This window comes from Sarcophilus harrisii, chromosome 5, assembly GCF_902635505.1.
Source record: "Sarcophilus harrisii chromosome 5, mSarHar1.11, whole genome shotgun sequence".
Classification (NCBI taxonomy): domain Eukaryota; kingdom Metazoa; phylum Chordata; class Mammalia; order Dasyuromorphia; family Dasyuridae; genus Sarcophilus; species Sarcophilus harrisii.
In genome coordinates, this window is record NC_045430.1 from 171,201 (window position 1) to 187,477 (window position 16,277).

General features: G+C 39.6%; 1 pseudogene; it reads left to right on the plus strand.

Moving 5' to 3' along the window:
- The first annotated feature begins 5,502 nt into the window (after positions 1-5,502).
- LOC100921365 lies at positions 5,503-6,868 on the plus strand (annotated as a pseudogene).
- The last annotated feature ends 9,409 nt before the right edge of the window (positions 6,869-16,277 follow it).

Sequence of the window (16,277 nt, forward strand, 5' to 3'; positions counted from 1 at the left end):
TAGTCTGGCCTAGCCATGAACACTAAAGCAAGCCTTACTTCAGCCATTTACATTTTTTAAAAATTTCTTTAAAGAACATTTAGTAATATTTATACAGTAGATTGACTTTTAAATATTTTATACATTTCTTAGTTATTTTGACTGGTATATTGTCTTATATTGTCTGCTATTAATTTTTGTTATTTTTATATATTAGTGATATTGATTTTTGTGTTTATTTTGCAACCTATTCCATTTGAAGAAGTATTATCTCAATTATTTTACTTGTTGATTGCATGAGACATTCTAAGTAAATTATCATGTCAATAGCAAATAGGAATAGTATTGACTTTCTTTTGTCTAATTTTTATGACTGATTTTTTTTTTTTAATCCAAATGCTATCCTCGGCATCTCTTAGAATTACGCAAAATAATATTGGGCAAAGGAGACACCCTTATTCTAGCTCTGTATTCTATTTATTCTGGAGAAAAGAAGGCTCAGACTGAAGGATGATATTTGGACTTTTAAAAATGTAGCCAGTATTTTCAGATGAAAAAATAGATGCTACTGATCATTTTAAGAAAATATTTATTCCAATATTCTCTAGTGTTTTTAATGGGAAAGAGTGTGGGATTTTATCAAATGCTTTTTCTCCATCTATTGAGGTAATTATATGCTTTTTGTTAGTTATGCTAATAGTTTTCCTGATATTGAACCAGCCCTGCATTCCTGGTATAAATCCTACTTGGTCATGATGTATTATCCTGGAAATAACTTGCTGCAATCTTTTTGCTAAAATTTTATTTAAGATTTTTGCATAGATATTCATTAGAGAAAGTCACTGGTCTATAAAGTCCTTTCTCTTTTATCCACCCTATCTGGTTTAGGTATCAGCACCATAGATGTGTCATAAAAGGAATTTGGTAGGATTCCTTCTTTCCTTATTTGTCCAAATAATTTGCATAATATTGAAATTCATCTTCCTTAAATGAATTCCAGTGTAAATCCATCTGGCCCTGGAGATTTTTTCTTAGGGAATTGATTAATAGCTTGCTCTAGTTCTTTTTCTAAAATGGGACTGGTTAAGTAATTTATTTTCTCTTTTATCATTCTGGGCCATCTCTATTATTGTAGATATTCCTCTATTTCACTTAGATTATCAAATTTAGTGACATACAGTTGGATAAAATGACTGCTAATTATTGTTCTCATTTCTTCTTCATTGGTAGAAAGTTCTCCCTTTTCATTTTTGATAGTAACAATTTCATTTTCTTCTTTCCTTTTTTTCTAATCAAATTCAATAAAGGTTTCTCTATTCTGTTAGCTTATTCATGAAACTAATTCTGAGTTTTATTTATTAATTCAATAGTTTTCTTATTTTCAGTTTTATTAATCTCCCCTTTCATTTTCAGAATTTCAAATTTGATATTTAATTGGAGGTTATTAATGTTTTCTTTTCCTACTTTTTTAGTTGGAAGCCCAGTTCATTGATCTTCTCTTTCTTTATTTTATGCAAGTAAGCATCTAGAGATATAAAATCTCACCTATTAATCACTTTGGCAGAATCACACAAATTTTGGTATGTTGTTTCGTTATTGTCATTCTCTTGGATGAAATTATTGATTGTGTCTATGGTTGGTTGCTTCACCCACCCAATTTCTAGGATTAGATTATTTAGTTTCCAATTAATTTTTGGTCTATTTTCCCCTGACCTCTCATCACATGTCATTTTTATTGCATCAGGATCAAAAAATTGCATTTACCATTTTTTTCCTTTCTATATTTGGTTTTTAGGTTTTAATGACCCAAATAATTTTTGTATAGTTTCCATACACTGCTGAGAAAAATTCATATTCCTTTCTATCTCCATTCATTTTTCTCCAAAGGTTTATCATACCTAACTTTTCCAGCTTTCTATTTACCTCCTTAATTTCTTTCTTATTTATTTTGTGGTTCGATTTATCTAGTTCTGAGAGAGGAAGGTTGAGATCCCCCACTAGTATAGTTTTTCTATCTATTTCTTCTTGCAGCTCTCTTTACTTCTGCTCTAGGAATTTAGATGCTATACCATTTGGGGTGTGTGTGTGTGTGTGTATGTATGTATACATATGTATAAATATGTACATATATATTTAGTATTGATATTGCTTCATTATCTATGATAACTTTTAGCAGGCTTATACAGGATGCATAGACAGTTATACATCTACTGTTGTCAGAAGGAACTTCAAATAGAAGAGATCACTGATGAGGAAGCCACAGTATATGTTGTATTTCTCAGTTTTCCTTACTTCAATCCATCTGTTTACCCATCTTCATGCTTCTCTGAATTCTATATATTTACACCTTCTTATGACACAAAAATACACCAATATGTCCATGTACCCAATTTGTTTAAACATTTTCCAACTGAAGAGCATTGGTTCTATTTCTTTTGCATCTACCTTTCTCTCCCTCAGTTCTTTCAATTTCATGCCTTGGGGTGGGGTCTCTGTGTCACAGAGTATGGGCATTTGATGCCCTTTTCATGAATTAGAACACCAAATGACTTTTCCCAAACAGTTGGACCAATACAAACCTACATATATTGTATCACTATGCCTCTAAATCTATAGCACCCCAAAAGAATATTTCCAACTTCTGGGGTCATCATAGCCAAATTAATGGATGTAAAGTGTAACTCCAGAGTTGAGATTTTTCATTCCTAAAAGCATCTTAATAAAACATTTTCTACTTGAGCAAATATGGCAAAAAACCTATTTCATCAGTTGCATGGAAAGAGCCGTTCATTTAGAAATGATGTACAAGTTTCCTAACTCAGCAAAGATCTAGGTTTAGAATTTTCCATGTCTTACTGCCTCTCCAAAATGCCAATCACACGCAGAAGGCTTAGTGAAGTCATCTCAATTATCAGGCCCAACTGAAACTGAGGACTCAGCAAGAAGTGGCATTGAGGAGTGGGGTTTATCTTCAAGTGCCTCCTTGGTTGCTCAGATCCATAAGATCTTTAAAGGACAGAGAACTGGCAGAGCCCCTATGCCTAACCTAAATGCACTGAGACCCAGATAGTTTAAATTACTTTATCAAGCCCACACAGCTACAGAATCAGAATTTCAACTCACGTCCCGATTCCAAATCTAGTGATCTTTCCATTCCACTGTATTGTCTTTGAAGTAGGTGAGCAGGTAAGCAGCAATTTTGTAAATTTGATTCAGTTCTATATTCTCTCTGTATTTGAGATGAAGCCTTTATTTGAAAAACTTGGTATAAAAAGTTTTTAAGATGACTTTGTTGTCTGCGGTACCTCTTAGCAAAAGGTAATTTCCTTCTCTTTTTAAATGAGATCTATTTTTCTTTTTGTCTGGTCTGAGCTCAAAGTTGTTAAGCTTGACTTTTTTGCTTCAGCCAAATAGATTTAACCTAGCCCGTCATTTTAACTTTGTGTCTTTTTGTTTTAAGAGTGTCTTACAAAAAACATGTCGTTGGATTGTGGTTCCTAATCTATTCTCTATAGACTTCTGACTTATTTTATGGATGAGTTCAGCCCCTTAACATTTGTAATTATGATTACTGTATTTCTTTTCATCCTTTTTTTTGTTTTTGTTTTTCTCTCTTTTCTGATGAGTTTGTTAAGGGTTAGGGAGAACTGGGCATATTTGTAGCCAGCAGGGAAGCTGTCAGTAATTAGGAAGAGAGAATAGGGATGACAGGCTATCTGGGGAGAAGGCAGGAGGGGATGGGATGGAGGGTGCATAGAGAAGGGCTGGTCTAGACAAGGGGAGGAGGCATCTCTGCATTTGAGAATGGAATCAAGGATGGGAAAGAACCAGATCATGGCAAGAGGGTGTGAGATGAGGAGGAAGGAAGAGAGAAGAAGGAATTTATAGCAAGTGTTTTCAGTTTTTTTTGATACAGGAGGAAGATGAGGTTTCCACCTGCTATGATGGGAAAAGGGGATTCTGTTGGACATATGGAGAGGAGAGAGAACCACAGCAGCATTTATGGTAGCCAAAAAGTGGAAGCAAAGTGGGTGCCCATCATGGGGGAAACGTTAGAACCAATGATGGTCAAAGCATGGGATGGAATATGATTATACTGTCAAAAAGAGGGGTCCTGAGGACTTCTGAAAAAGGCAGGAAGCCCTAGAGACTGACCCAGAGAACAAGAAACAGATGCAGGGAAGTAAACCAATGAGTGCTGACTTCAATAATGCCAATGCAGAGGCCATTAAACCAAACTTTTTCTGACTGGAACTGTTACTCTTGGTTGGGGCAATGGAGCCTGTAACTCCTTCCTCTGGACACAGTCTGAGGGACTGCAGGGACAGAAAGGTGAATGTCCTGTCAAAAACTGATAGCTGGGTCATTTGGATGTCAGGATGGGGGTGCCCGTTGTATTGGGGGATGTAGTGAAAGAAATGTGATAGAAAGCCAAAAGACATTAGAAATGTGCATTTTTTTAAAAACTTAAGACAACTGGAGTTTGGGGCTCTCAGGCTTAGGAATTGGGTCTTGATCTTCAAAACACCTGATCCTTGATTTAGGTTGATGGAACCCAAGGACAAAAAGTGGTGGGGTATGCTTGGTACCCCGAAAGGGAGGGCCAGATGAGTTTTGTCCTGGAGTTCCGAGGAAGAACCCACCCGAAGAGGCTGGGCACAGGCCAGGAAAACAATGTGAAAAAGTCTGTCTGAAGTTTAAGGAGATTGGAAAAAGAGAGAAGATGAAAGTGGGGAGGGACTGCATACTTGGAGGCAGTTGAGGCTGGAAGGAAAAGGCGAGGTTGCCCAGAGTCATTGTGGGGAAGGATGGAGGGAGGAATGGAATTTGGAGGTGGAAAAAGAAGGAGGAGAGACCATGAGGAGTTCAGGGGATAAGAGTGGGGTTCAAAGTGAGGAGAGAGCGCAAGTTATCTAAAGGGTCAAAGCCAAAGCCGGGCTTTTTCCCGTGGGCCTCGCGTTCTGAAGACTTTTGTGCGCACTATCTTTGATCCAGAAGCACTGGCTCTTGGACTATCAACCTTAGATTTGAATCCCGGAGATAAACTACCCTGGCCCCAGTCTACATTGTGGGGCTGGGGTCAATAACGCTCGGGGTATATGTAGGGCTTCATCAGACTCCCAAGAGTGCTGTTGAGGTAGGGTTTCCTGAGCTGCACAAACAAGGGCTCATGGGATCTTCAAAGCTCCAGCAAAAGTAGAATAAGGTTCCCCACAGGCTCTTGTAGTGAGGGGTGGGGCTTCCCAAATGCTTTTGGGGTGGAGTTTCCACAATGAGGGAGGTTCCCCACATTTGAAAGGAGTGGGCTGTGCTTCGCAGGAGCATTTGTTACCTAGCGGTGGCGTTCTTCAAATCACCCAGGAGACCCGAGGTTCCCAGAAATCCCTGCAGTACGCCGGAGGCCCCAGCTACTTCTCTGCTTCTGAGGAGTTCCACCCTTAAAGACTGGACCTGAATGCGACCTGGCTGGGTATTTTTACAGCTCCAAAACGGTATGTAGAGGCCAGCGCTCAGTTAGCAGCAATGGGGAAGGAGGCAAGTAGACCCCAAGTTAGTGCCATGTTGGACTGCATTAATGTGGGAGGTATTGGCTCAGCTTGGCTCCTCATGAGGCCAGAATAGTGCGGGCAGTGCCGCTGGGCTCGCCTCCCCTGCCCCCACCTTGGCTGCCTGAGCCCATACACTTTGGGCTGTATCACTGCAGGTTCACTTGGGGGAGCCCAGTTTGCAACCGAGCCGGGCAGAGACTCTCGGCCCTTTTTATGCGGGATGTGCAGACCCAGCAGCCACCCAAACCAAACCCCTTTGGGCTACATTAGTGTGGAGGAACATGGCCTGCAGAAATAGTTAGCACAATTTTGTGGCCTCCTACAGCCTTTGGAATTGATCCCGAAGTCTTCTGGGTCGAGGGGTTTGAGGAGGGCCCCAGTAAATCAGAGAATATCTTGGAGAAGCCAGCCAGTGGGAGGGCCTGGAGCACATGCTCTAATAGGTTTGGAATTGGCCAGAAGAGCCAGGGGATTCAGAGATTTCCAGTATCTGAAGTTCTATCACTGGGGGGAGGGTTCAGCCTTGTGCAGCTGGGCTGACTGAACTGAAAGGGGCGGGGAAGAGGATTGGCAAAGAAGCCCACTGAGGCTGGAGGCGGGAGGAAAGTCTTCCTCCCGAGAGGTGACCTCCAGTGAAATGGGCTGACTTCTTGCAGCCCTTCCTTGCAGCCTGGAAAGTAGACTAGAGACCACTTGAGCCTTTCCCAGTTCTCATGGCTTCTTGTGTCCATACCTCCATAGGTGATCCAGACCGACGCAGAACCAAGATGTATAAGTTGGCGGTGATGGGCACCTGTTCTGTGGGCAAGACTGCACTGACCGTGCAGTTTACTAAGAATCGTTTTGTGACCGAATATGACCTCACCATCCAAAATTTGAACCGTAAGCAAACAATGGTGGACAAAGAGCAGTGCCAGCTGCACATCATGGATACCAGAGGCATTGAAGAATATTACCCGCTCAGGAACCAGGCCATGCTCTGGGGAGAGGGATTCCTCTTGGTCTATGCAGTGAATGATTTCTACTCTTTTCAGAATGTGAGTGTGCTCTGGGACCATCTACAGGGAATCAAGGGCACCAACCATGTACCCGTGGTGTTGGTGGCCAACAAAGTAGACATGAGCGACAGGCTGGTGAACCCCACACGGGGCCAGGAGGTGGCCAAGAGGTTAGGGGTCCCTTATGTGGAGACATCAGCCAAGACTGGGCAAGGTGTGGAACAAGCCTTCCATGAGCTGGTTCGAGAAATTCAGAGGATCCGAGCTGAGGAGTAACTCAAGATTCTCCCTAATAGTGAGCAGAGGGAGGCCTGTGGGTGCAAATGTTGCATAATCCAGTGAGCAGGTACACCCTTACCCTGATCCTGCCCCCTAATTCCCCTCTCACCTGGTCTAGAATACCTCCAAATCCCCTAGCCACTCCCCAGCCTTCAAGACCTTCATCTGGAAGCTTCCTTCTGCCTGCTCTTCACTGCCAAGCCCTTTTCTGCATTTTCAGGATTTCTCCAGAAGCCTCTTGTAGGGACCTGTCTGCGTTTCTCCTTTAAGGCCTTTTGGGATTTTTGCTTTTGTTTCCCCCTTTGAGCAGGAATGACTACCTCAGTGCCTGGATATCCTGACCAGGCAAGAAAAGACTCCATTCCTCCTTGAGTGTACAGCTTCCCCCCACCTCCATCCCCATCCCCCTGCCTCTCAGGCTGCCAGAGGCCCCAGAGACAGCCAGCTCCCTGGAGGCTTTCTGTCCAGTCTGGTCCTCATCTTCAGCAGCCTCCTCTGCCTTCCTGGAGGTTGTGTGTGGGATTTTCTTCATTGGACTTTCCCCTGCTTCCCCAACTGAGACCCTGCCTCCAGAGACCAGGGCACAAGTCTCCCTCCTGCCCCTGGGCTTGGTGTATTTGCTGTCTGGAGCCAGATCACCACCTCTTGTGGCCCAGAAGACCTTGTTTGTTGTGTTGGTGATGAGCCCTGCTCTGAAGTGGTCTCCATTCAGTGACCCTCATGACCAGACTGGGGGAATATGGTTTTTTGGTTACTCACATTGAGTGTGTTTGTTCTCAACTTGGTTTTCATTTGTAGCCCTTTGAATAGCAGTGGGGGTTTTGAGGTGGAATGGAGCTGCCTCCTACCAGCAGGATGCCTTTAGCCATAAGTGCCATTAAAATTATAATTTCTGTTGAGATACACCCCTTTAGACATTGCAAGTTGAATTACTTTAATTGCCTCCAAGAGAAGTGGTGTGGGGGGGGCCTGGCTGTAAATGTTCTGAGCAGATACCTCCCAGCTGCAGATCAGTGGGGGTCTGCTTAGGAACCTTCTGACAGGGGCATCTTTGTATTACCCCAGGAGTTCAGGTGAAAAGGGCAGTGGGTGATTCTCTGATTTCAGTTAAAAGTATTAAGGACATGAAAGTTACTTGTTTGGCTTTGGGGGTGGGGGGTGAGTAGGAAGAGGATTTCATTTTAATGGGACTTCCTTCAAACTTAGATTCAAAGTTGATTATTTTTCTTTTTCTTGCATTACTTATAAATAAAAATTTTGGTTTGTTTATACGTGTGTTTCTGGTAGTTTCTCATGGGTTGATATGCTTGGGGTAGGAATCACCTGAGGGCAGTAAGGCCTAGTGGAGAGAGAGCTGGGTTTGGGAGTGAGGAAGGCATGGGTGTTGTAGCTGTGGGACCTTGGGCTTCAGTTTTCTCACCAGTAAAAAGTGGGGGAGGAGAAGGGGAGGGTTGGTCTAGACTCTCAGGTCCCTCTTAACTTTACCACTAGAGGGGGTCTAAGTCTATGAAGCTCAGTTCAATGGGATGATAGTGATCCCTAGAAATACTCCTGTCATCTAGCCATCAAGTGTCGTTATTTTTATCTCTGATTCTATCATCTCTATAGTTACTAATCATCTCTATTAATGTCATCACTTATTATAGACCAGTCCTATATCATCTATTGTATACTTATATATAATTTTGACTACTGCCTCTTAATACATAAGAGATTAGGTCTGGTATGTCTAGGCCACCTTCCTTTTTAGCATTCGTTTTACAAGATTTTGAATTCCCAACTTTTCTCCCTCCTTCCTTCCTCTCCCCTCTTCTGAAGAAGGGATGTAGTTTGCTCTAGTTTATACCTGAGCTATCACACAAGACACAATTCAACATTAGTCACAGTTGTGAAAGAGGACCCTGATCAGAAGGAAAAAATGAAAAAAGAAAAAAAGTGCTTCATTCTGCATTCAGAGTCCATCAGTTCTTTATCTGGCTGTGGATAGCATTTTCATTCATGAGTTCTTTGCACTTGTCTTCAATCACTTTGTGGCTGAGAAGAGCAGAATTTCTCATAGTTGATCATACAATGTTGCTGATGCTGTGCAGTGTTCCTGGTTCTGCTCATTTCACTTTGTATAAGTGTGTACAAGTCTTTCTGGGTTTTTTAAGTTCTGCCTGTTCATTTCTTACTGCACAATAATATTCCTTTATATTCCTATACCACAAGTTATTCAGCCATTCCCCAATAAATGGGCTTCCCCTCAATTTCCAATATTTTCCCACCCCAAAAAGGATTCCTATAAATATTTTTGCATAAGAATACATACACACACACACACACACACACACACACACACATCCTTTCTTTTTTGTGTGATCTCTTTGGGATACAGACCTATCAGTGGTATTTCTGAGTCAAAGTATATGCACTGTTTGGTTGCCCTTTGGGCATAGTTCCAAATAATTCTGAGAATGATTGGATCAGTTCAGGACTCCAACACTACATTAGCCGTTTCAGTTTTCCCTGTCTTCAACAGGGAATGACAATATGACAAAAAAGTAAAGTGATCAATCTGATAGGTGTGAGGTGGTATCTCAGTTGTTTTAACTTGCAATTCTCTAATCAAGTGATTTGGAGCACTTCTCCATATGTCCAGAGAAAGCTTTGATTATTTCATCTGAAATCTGCCTGCTCATATTTGATTGATCTCGACGGTGTAATTTTTATTCTTATAAAGTTGGCTCATTTCACAACTGAGGCCTTTATTGGAGATACTTACTGTAAAGATTGTTTTCTGCTTTCTGCTTTTCTTCTAGACTTAGTAGCATTTCGTTTGCTTTGTGTAAAAGCTTTTAAAGTTCAATTTAATCAAGATGATCTATATGCATTTTGTAATATTCTCTCCATTTGATAAAAAATATTTCCTCTTCCCATAAGTTTAATAGATAGACTATTCTTTGCTCTCTTATGCGTTACTTATGATTCCCCTTTATCTCTAAATCATATAGCTATTCAGACTTAGTATAAAGTAAGAGATACTGCTCTATACATAGTTTGTGTCCAATTTCCCCTGTCCCCCAGTTTTCACAGTTTTTGTCAAATAGTGAATTCTTATCCCAGAAGTTTTTGGGTTTATCAAACAGTAGAGTACTATAGACTTTGGGTATTAAATGTTATGTACCTAATTTCTTTCATTAATTTAGTATTTCTTAGCCAGAACCAGGTGGTTTTGATGGTTACTGCTTTTTAATGTAGTTTGAGATCTGATATTGCCAGACTACCTTTCTTTGTTATTTTGTCCCCATTATTTTCCTTGATATTTTGACCTTTTTTTTCCTCCCAGATGAGTTATTGTTTTCTTTAAACTTCTCAGATAATTTTTTGGTAGTTTGATGGACATGGCACCGAATAAGTAAATCAAATAGAATATATTTAAAATCAAGAGCTAATATTATGTATAATGGGGATAAACTGCAACCTTTTCCCATAAATTCAGGGTGAAACAGATGTTCCTTTACACCACTTCTGTTTGACACGGTATGAGGAATTTTGACCAACACTAAGATGAAAAGAAAATTTAGGGTATAATTCTAGCAATTCATGAAGATTCAGTTATCACCTTTACAGATGATATATTGATGTACCTATGGAACTTAAATTCAAGTAAAAATTAATTGAAACAATATCTTTAGCACATTTGCAGGAGATAAAAATATCCACGCAAGTCATTGTCATTTCAATCTAACACCAATAAACTTAAGTAGGCAGATAAAGAGAAATATCATTTACAATTACTATTACTATAAAATATATAAAATGCTTTGGAATTTCCTATCAAGATATATATGTAAAAATCATAAAAATACAACTGCAAGAACTGCTTACTTACACAACTAAATAATTGGGAAAAATATATATTAACTGCTCATGAAATTCAATAAAACAGTTTCTGGTAGATGTGTGCCTGAATGCAGAGTATAGTATTCAAATTATCATATTGTATTAGATACTAGTAGCATCCCATGGCATCCACTGGGTGAGAAGGGTTATTACTGCTCTTATTAGTCATCCCCATTGTTCTGGGAATTTGTGGGAGCCAATGAACCAGGGATTTTTTGGTAACTTCTAGAGCTATTCTTGGGAGATAGAGAGCTTAGAGTCCAGCAGAGCTTGTGGCTAGCTTGTGGTAGGATGGCCACCAGCCTAATCCTGTGGAGAACATTTGGAGAGAAAGCTTAGCCCCCAGGAAAGATAGAAGCAGAAGAGCCAGAAGACTTCTTGGCCTCTGTGGTCTGCAGATGTGGTCAGGGATGGAGAGAGAGCCCATGTAAGCAAAGCAGAGCTGTGTGACAGTGTCAAGCAGTAGATTCTTTCCACCTCTTGGTCAGTCACTCTACATATGATGTTCCAGGTGCTGTGCTAAGTGCTGCCACAATTGCTTCACTTTTCTCTAAAGGTGGGAATGACTTGGCCACTTTGCCTTTCAGTTAGCTCCTGTTGCTTTCATAGGCTCTAGGTAAGTTATGCCTTGCTATGGTTTATTCTTACACATTTCAAATAAAAATATTAATGATTGACATTTTCTTCAGTTTTTTTCATTCCCTTCTTCCTCCCCCATCACCACCTTTATTTTTCTTTTGGATATGGAATGCAAGTTTTGGATCATTTAATCCACCTGACTTATTTTATAGTTAAAGAGTTTGTGACTCAATCCAGACTGTAACTGACACAGCTCACCCAGGACTCAACTGCTGTGCAAATATTAGGTGCTTAATAAATGTTTGACAGATTTTCATTCAAATGCCAAGCTGTATCTCACAAGCCAAGTAGTGTCTTTCTCATCCCTATCACAGCTCCTTTAAATAAAATCATGTATTTTACTTGGTGTCGTCACAGAATGCCTGATAGAAGCAATTTTTGCATCAGTTTTAGGTTATTGAATCTGAGCCTTTTTTGCTTAGGGGCAGATGGTCCCAACTGTCTTCCTCTCTCTCACACAAGCCGTGCTGGGGAGCTCTCTAAGCATGGGCTTTGGCCTATACATCAGTTTGCAGTTTTCTGTTGTGTTCAAGTAGGCTGCAGGTAGAAAGTAGGAACAGAGGCTCTGAAGTGTCCTTCAGAGCTCCCCAGAACCAAAAAGTGGTCTGTAAGAAGACATGTGGACCAGGCCTGTGTTTTACATCATCTCTCAATTGGAAGTGCTTTGAGGCTACCCAGTCCAAGTAGCACTTGGACAAGAATCCTTGTATTTTACAGCCTGTGGGAAAAGTAACCCTCTAGCTTTACTAGAAACCTCCCAAGAGATAGAATTCTGCCTCTTCCCACTTCCCAAGGCAGTTCAATCTATTTAATGGTTCTCATGATCACAACATCTTGGCTCATCAAGACTATAGGATTAATCTACGTTCAGAATTTGCATTCAACAGGCATATTCTTTTTTTTTTTTTTTTTTTAGCTCTGGCAGTTGAGGTTAAGTGACTTGCCCAGGATCACACAACTAGGAAGTGTTAAGTGTCTATTCTAAGATTTGAACTCAGGTCCTCCTGACTACAGGACTAGCGCTCTATCCACTAGACTACCTAGATGGTCTTGCAAATACTAACAAACATTAGTGTACTACCACCATGAGGCGGATCTACATGGATCATTAGAGACAGTTTCCTCACTCATTGGTACAGGAGTTCATTTTACTACTAAAACCATGGGTCCTGTCCTTGTACACATATGTACACACACCTCACAGTTCTGAATGTTTTGCAATAATTATTAAAATAGTACCCTATAAAATTATTTAGCAAACACTGATAACTTTCACATGTTCTACCTGTGATTGAGATTCCCCTGACTAAATTCTGGTAAGAAAAACAAGGAGAAAAATAGAATATTACCTTTGGTCTGTTTCCAGGGTAAGACTCGATTTCTGATTTCTGAACTATGGGGAGTTGTGGGCCATGAATTATAGTTGATTCAATACATGTTAAACAGATTGATCACCATTTATATTTTGAAAAATCCCAACCTAGGATCACCATTTTTGTTCTTTCTCCAATTTTATTCATATGATGTAAAATATTCGGGTTTTTTTTTCCAATTTTCAATCATTCCTTTTCTACTAGTCCACTCCCCGACATCAAAAAACATACATGTCTTTTCTGTCCCTAAAAATCTTTCACTTGACCTTATCATTTCCGAGCTATTATCATAACTCTCATATCTCTTTCACAGCCCAACTTCAAGGGAGATGGAAGGGAAAGGCTGTTTATGCTGTTGTGCTCACTTACTCTTTTTTAACTGAATTCTCAAACCGTTACGATCTGAGGTCTGATGTAAACATTCAATTGAAATCGCTAGGTAGCAATGATGTCTTAATTGCAATCCAATAGTCACTTCTAGTTTTCATCCTTTTACCCTGCTTTGGCACTAATGACACTTTGACCAACCTTTCCTCCTGGGTATTCTCTTCTAGGCTTTCATAGACTCAAAGGCATCATTCTTCTAGTCGGTTTGAAAACTTCCTACTTTTTTTCCTTCTTTATTCACATATACATTCCTAATCCAAGCATTATCATTACTACTATGTCTCAGGCACCAAGAATATAAAAAAACAAAAATGCTAAAATAGCCACTACTCTTGAGAAACTCACAGTCGAATAATGGAGCTCCTAATTCACAAAGTCCCTCATCACCTTCTCCTTTCTCATGGATCTCTCTACCTTAGATCTCTCTCCTTTCCAACCCATCCTGCACAAAGCTGTCACACACACACATATATATATATTTCTTTCTTTCCTTCTTTATTCACATATACATCCCTAATAGGAGCATTATCATTACTATTGTCTCAGGCACCGAGAATATAAAAACAAACAAAAATGCTAAGATAGCCACTACTCTTGAGAAACTCACAGTCTAATGGAGGAGCTCCTAATTCACAAAGTCCCTAGTTTCTGCAGAGGTCAGTTCAACCTATGTGAGACCTAATATATTTTATTCACTTCCCCTCATCCCAGCCTCCCCTCTCTGAGAGACAGTACTTATCCTCTGAGAATAGCATGCTTTCTTTCTCAATTTATCCAAGTCATGATAAATTTCGGCTTCAAACTAGACTTAGAATCAATTCTATTCTTTTCAATATATGTTTCCTGTTCTTTACTTCCAGTCAGGTACTCATTGCCCACGTCTCTATTCTCATTCATTCACACCTAACTAGTTCCATTCATATTAGACACTTCCTTATCCAGTTTGTTAGTGTTTTGCAAATGAACCACTCCAATAGAAGGTCATTGTGTCTTCCCAACAAGAGAAATCCTGAAAGCCACTTAGAGCTGAAGTAAGAGGCAGACTGCTTTTCTAATTCTTTAAATCTCCCTAGTATTCCCAACCAATTTGAGATGCAAATGTAGTAATCCCAGGGTCAGGAGTATTCAAGATACACTCTGAATTGTGTTGATTACACCAATGAATTTCCCCACACTTTTATTCCCAAAGCTCTAAGCAGAAAAGACAAAGCACCACCTTCAAAGATAACTGGTTTTAGCTGAGTTAGTATTTAGTGGAAACTCAATTCCACTTACAGTTAGGGTACTTCTGACCATTAATTCTGTTTAGCAGACAATATAACTATTTGACAGGGTTGTATCTTTTTTCAAGTAGCCAACGACATATTCCTAAGGCTCATAGCAGGTTACTTCCTACCTCCCAAGATAAAAAATGCAGCTATTTGTTTTTGCTTTTTGGTTGTGCATATAATAAGAGTAGAAAATATTTGCAAAAAGGAACAAATAGTAGTTGTGATTTTTTAAAAGGCGACTAGTGATTTCAAGCATATGGGGAACTTGTGAAAATAGATACCTTTGTACCTTATGTTTTTTGAGCATTTTCTAGAGCAATGACAGGTTAGATTATTTGCAAGGGTCAAGTTTGAAACTGCCCGTATCTTCTCTTCCAATTGCTTGATCAGTTTTGGTAAGCAGCATCATGTGTGTGAGGATCAGAACAGTTTAAGGTAGAGATAAAGAAAGCAGCCATTTATGGGATAAGGCTTAAAACTCTTCAAGGAATTCTGGCCCTTTAGCCTTCCTAAAATAACTGAATTTCCCATGGTGCCCATTCCATCTCTGTCCTTAACCAACTTGCCTTAGTTGCATTCGTACTGCTAACACTTCCTGTTTGTGAATTCTTGCCAGAACTGCTCATACCCGCGACTCAGCCACCATGTCTGACCTGGATACACACTTTTTCCATTTTCAGCTCCCATTCTGTATGATGTGTTATCCCATTAGAATAGCTCCATGGAACAGACATTGTTGTTCTTTTTGCTTCCATTTGTAAGCCCTCAGCACAAAATGAATGTTTGATAAGTGAACTGATGCTGTTGTTGCTTTTACCAGAATAATAATTCATGAAGAAATAGATTTTTTTTTTTTTTTGGTGTGCATTAGTGAAAGCCACACAAATGGAATCAGAAGTCCTTAAAGAATTTTCATTTCTATACAAATCTAGGTGAATGTGACATATAACATGATTTTATTGTAACATTTCTATCCAAGGTCTGTAACTCAAGTCAACAAGGAGAATACAGATTCATATACATATGTTCACTTTGTATGTAACTTTTCAGGAATACAGGCACACCTGTACATTCTCTAAATGAAATCCTTTTTTAAAATAATAAATACGCCTTTAATTCACATTTCCTTCATAAAACACTCTTCCCCAAATGTTCTTTGACTTTTTTAAGGAATCCCTTGTCTGACAAAAAGGTAATTTTTTTAGTATGCACCTCAGTCCATGCTTAAAGAAATTACTTTCAATTATTCCTTATTTTCTAAACCTAAAAGTATTAAGTTTCACTACTGTGACCAATTGTTGCCTCAATTGTTGATCATTCATAACATAATATAAAATCATGGGAATTGAAGAAAAATGCCTCAATTCTTTGCTTATCCTTAAAAAGAATTCTGAGATAATTAAGCTAACCTGAAGGCTAGACACATTTCCTATATACTCCAAAGTCCCCAAGGGATAATACAAGGGAGACAGAAGTTAAGCTGTTCTTTTAATAAAGAAAACTAATTAAGAGTGCGTTCCACTGGGACATTTTAATCTCAGTGGCAGCTGCTAAATTAAAAAAATAAATAAGCCACCATAGATCAAGCTGCAGCAGAGCTGCTCTGAATCATGGCTGCACCCACAGGCCCACAGCCCCTGTAAAGGATGCTTCTACTTCTGCTCTGCATAAACAAATGCCCTTCATTTCTCTTTGAAAATGACCTGGTGGTTCAAATGAAGAACACTCCATGACATGCACTGCTAAGCTCAGAAATGCCACTTACCATCATGAAAAGACTCCATTAGAATTCTAATTCTACATTTTTTTTTCTCTCATGGGGAAAGGAAACACTGTACACAGCAGACAGAGTGGGGCAGATTTTTACAAGCAGGCAGGTGTTATGTCCATAATTTAGACTTCTAATTGTGCCCCAAA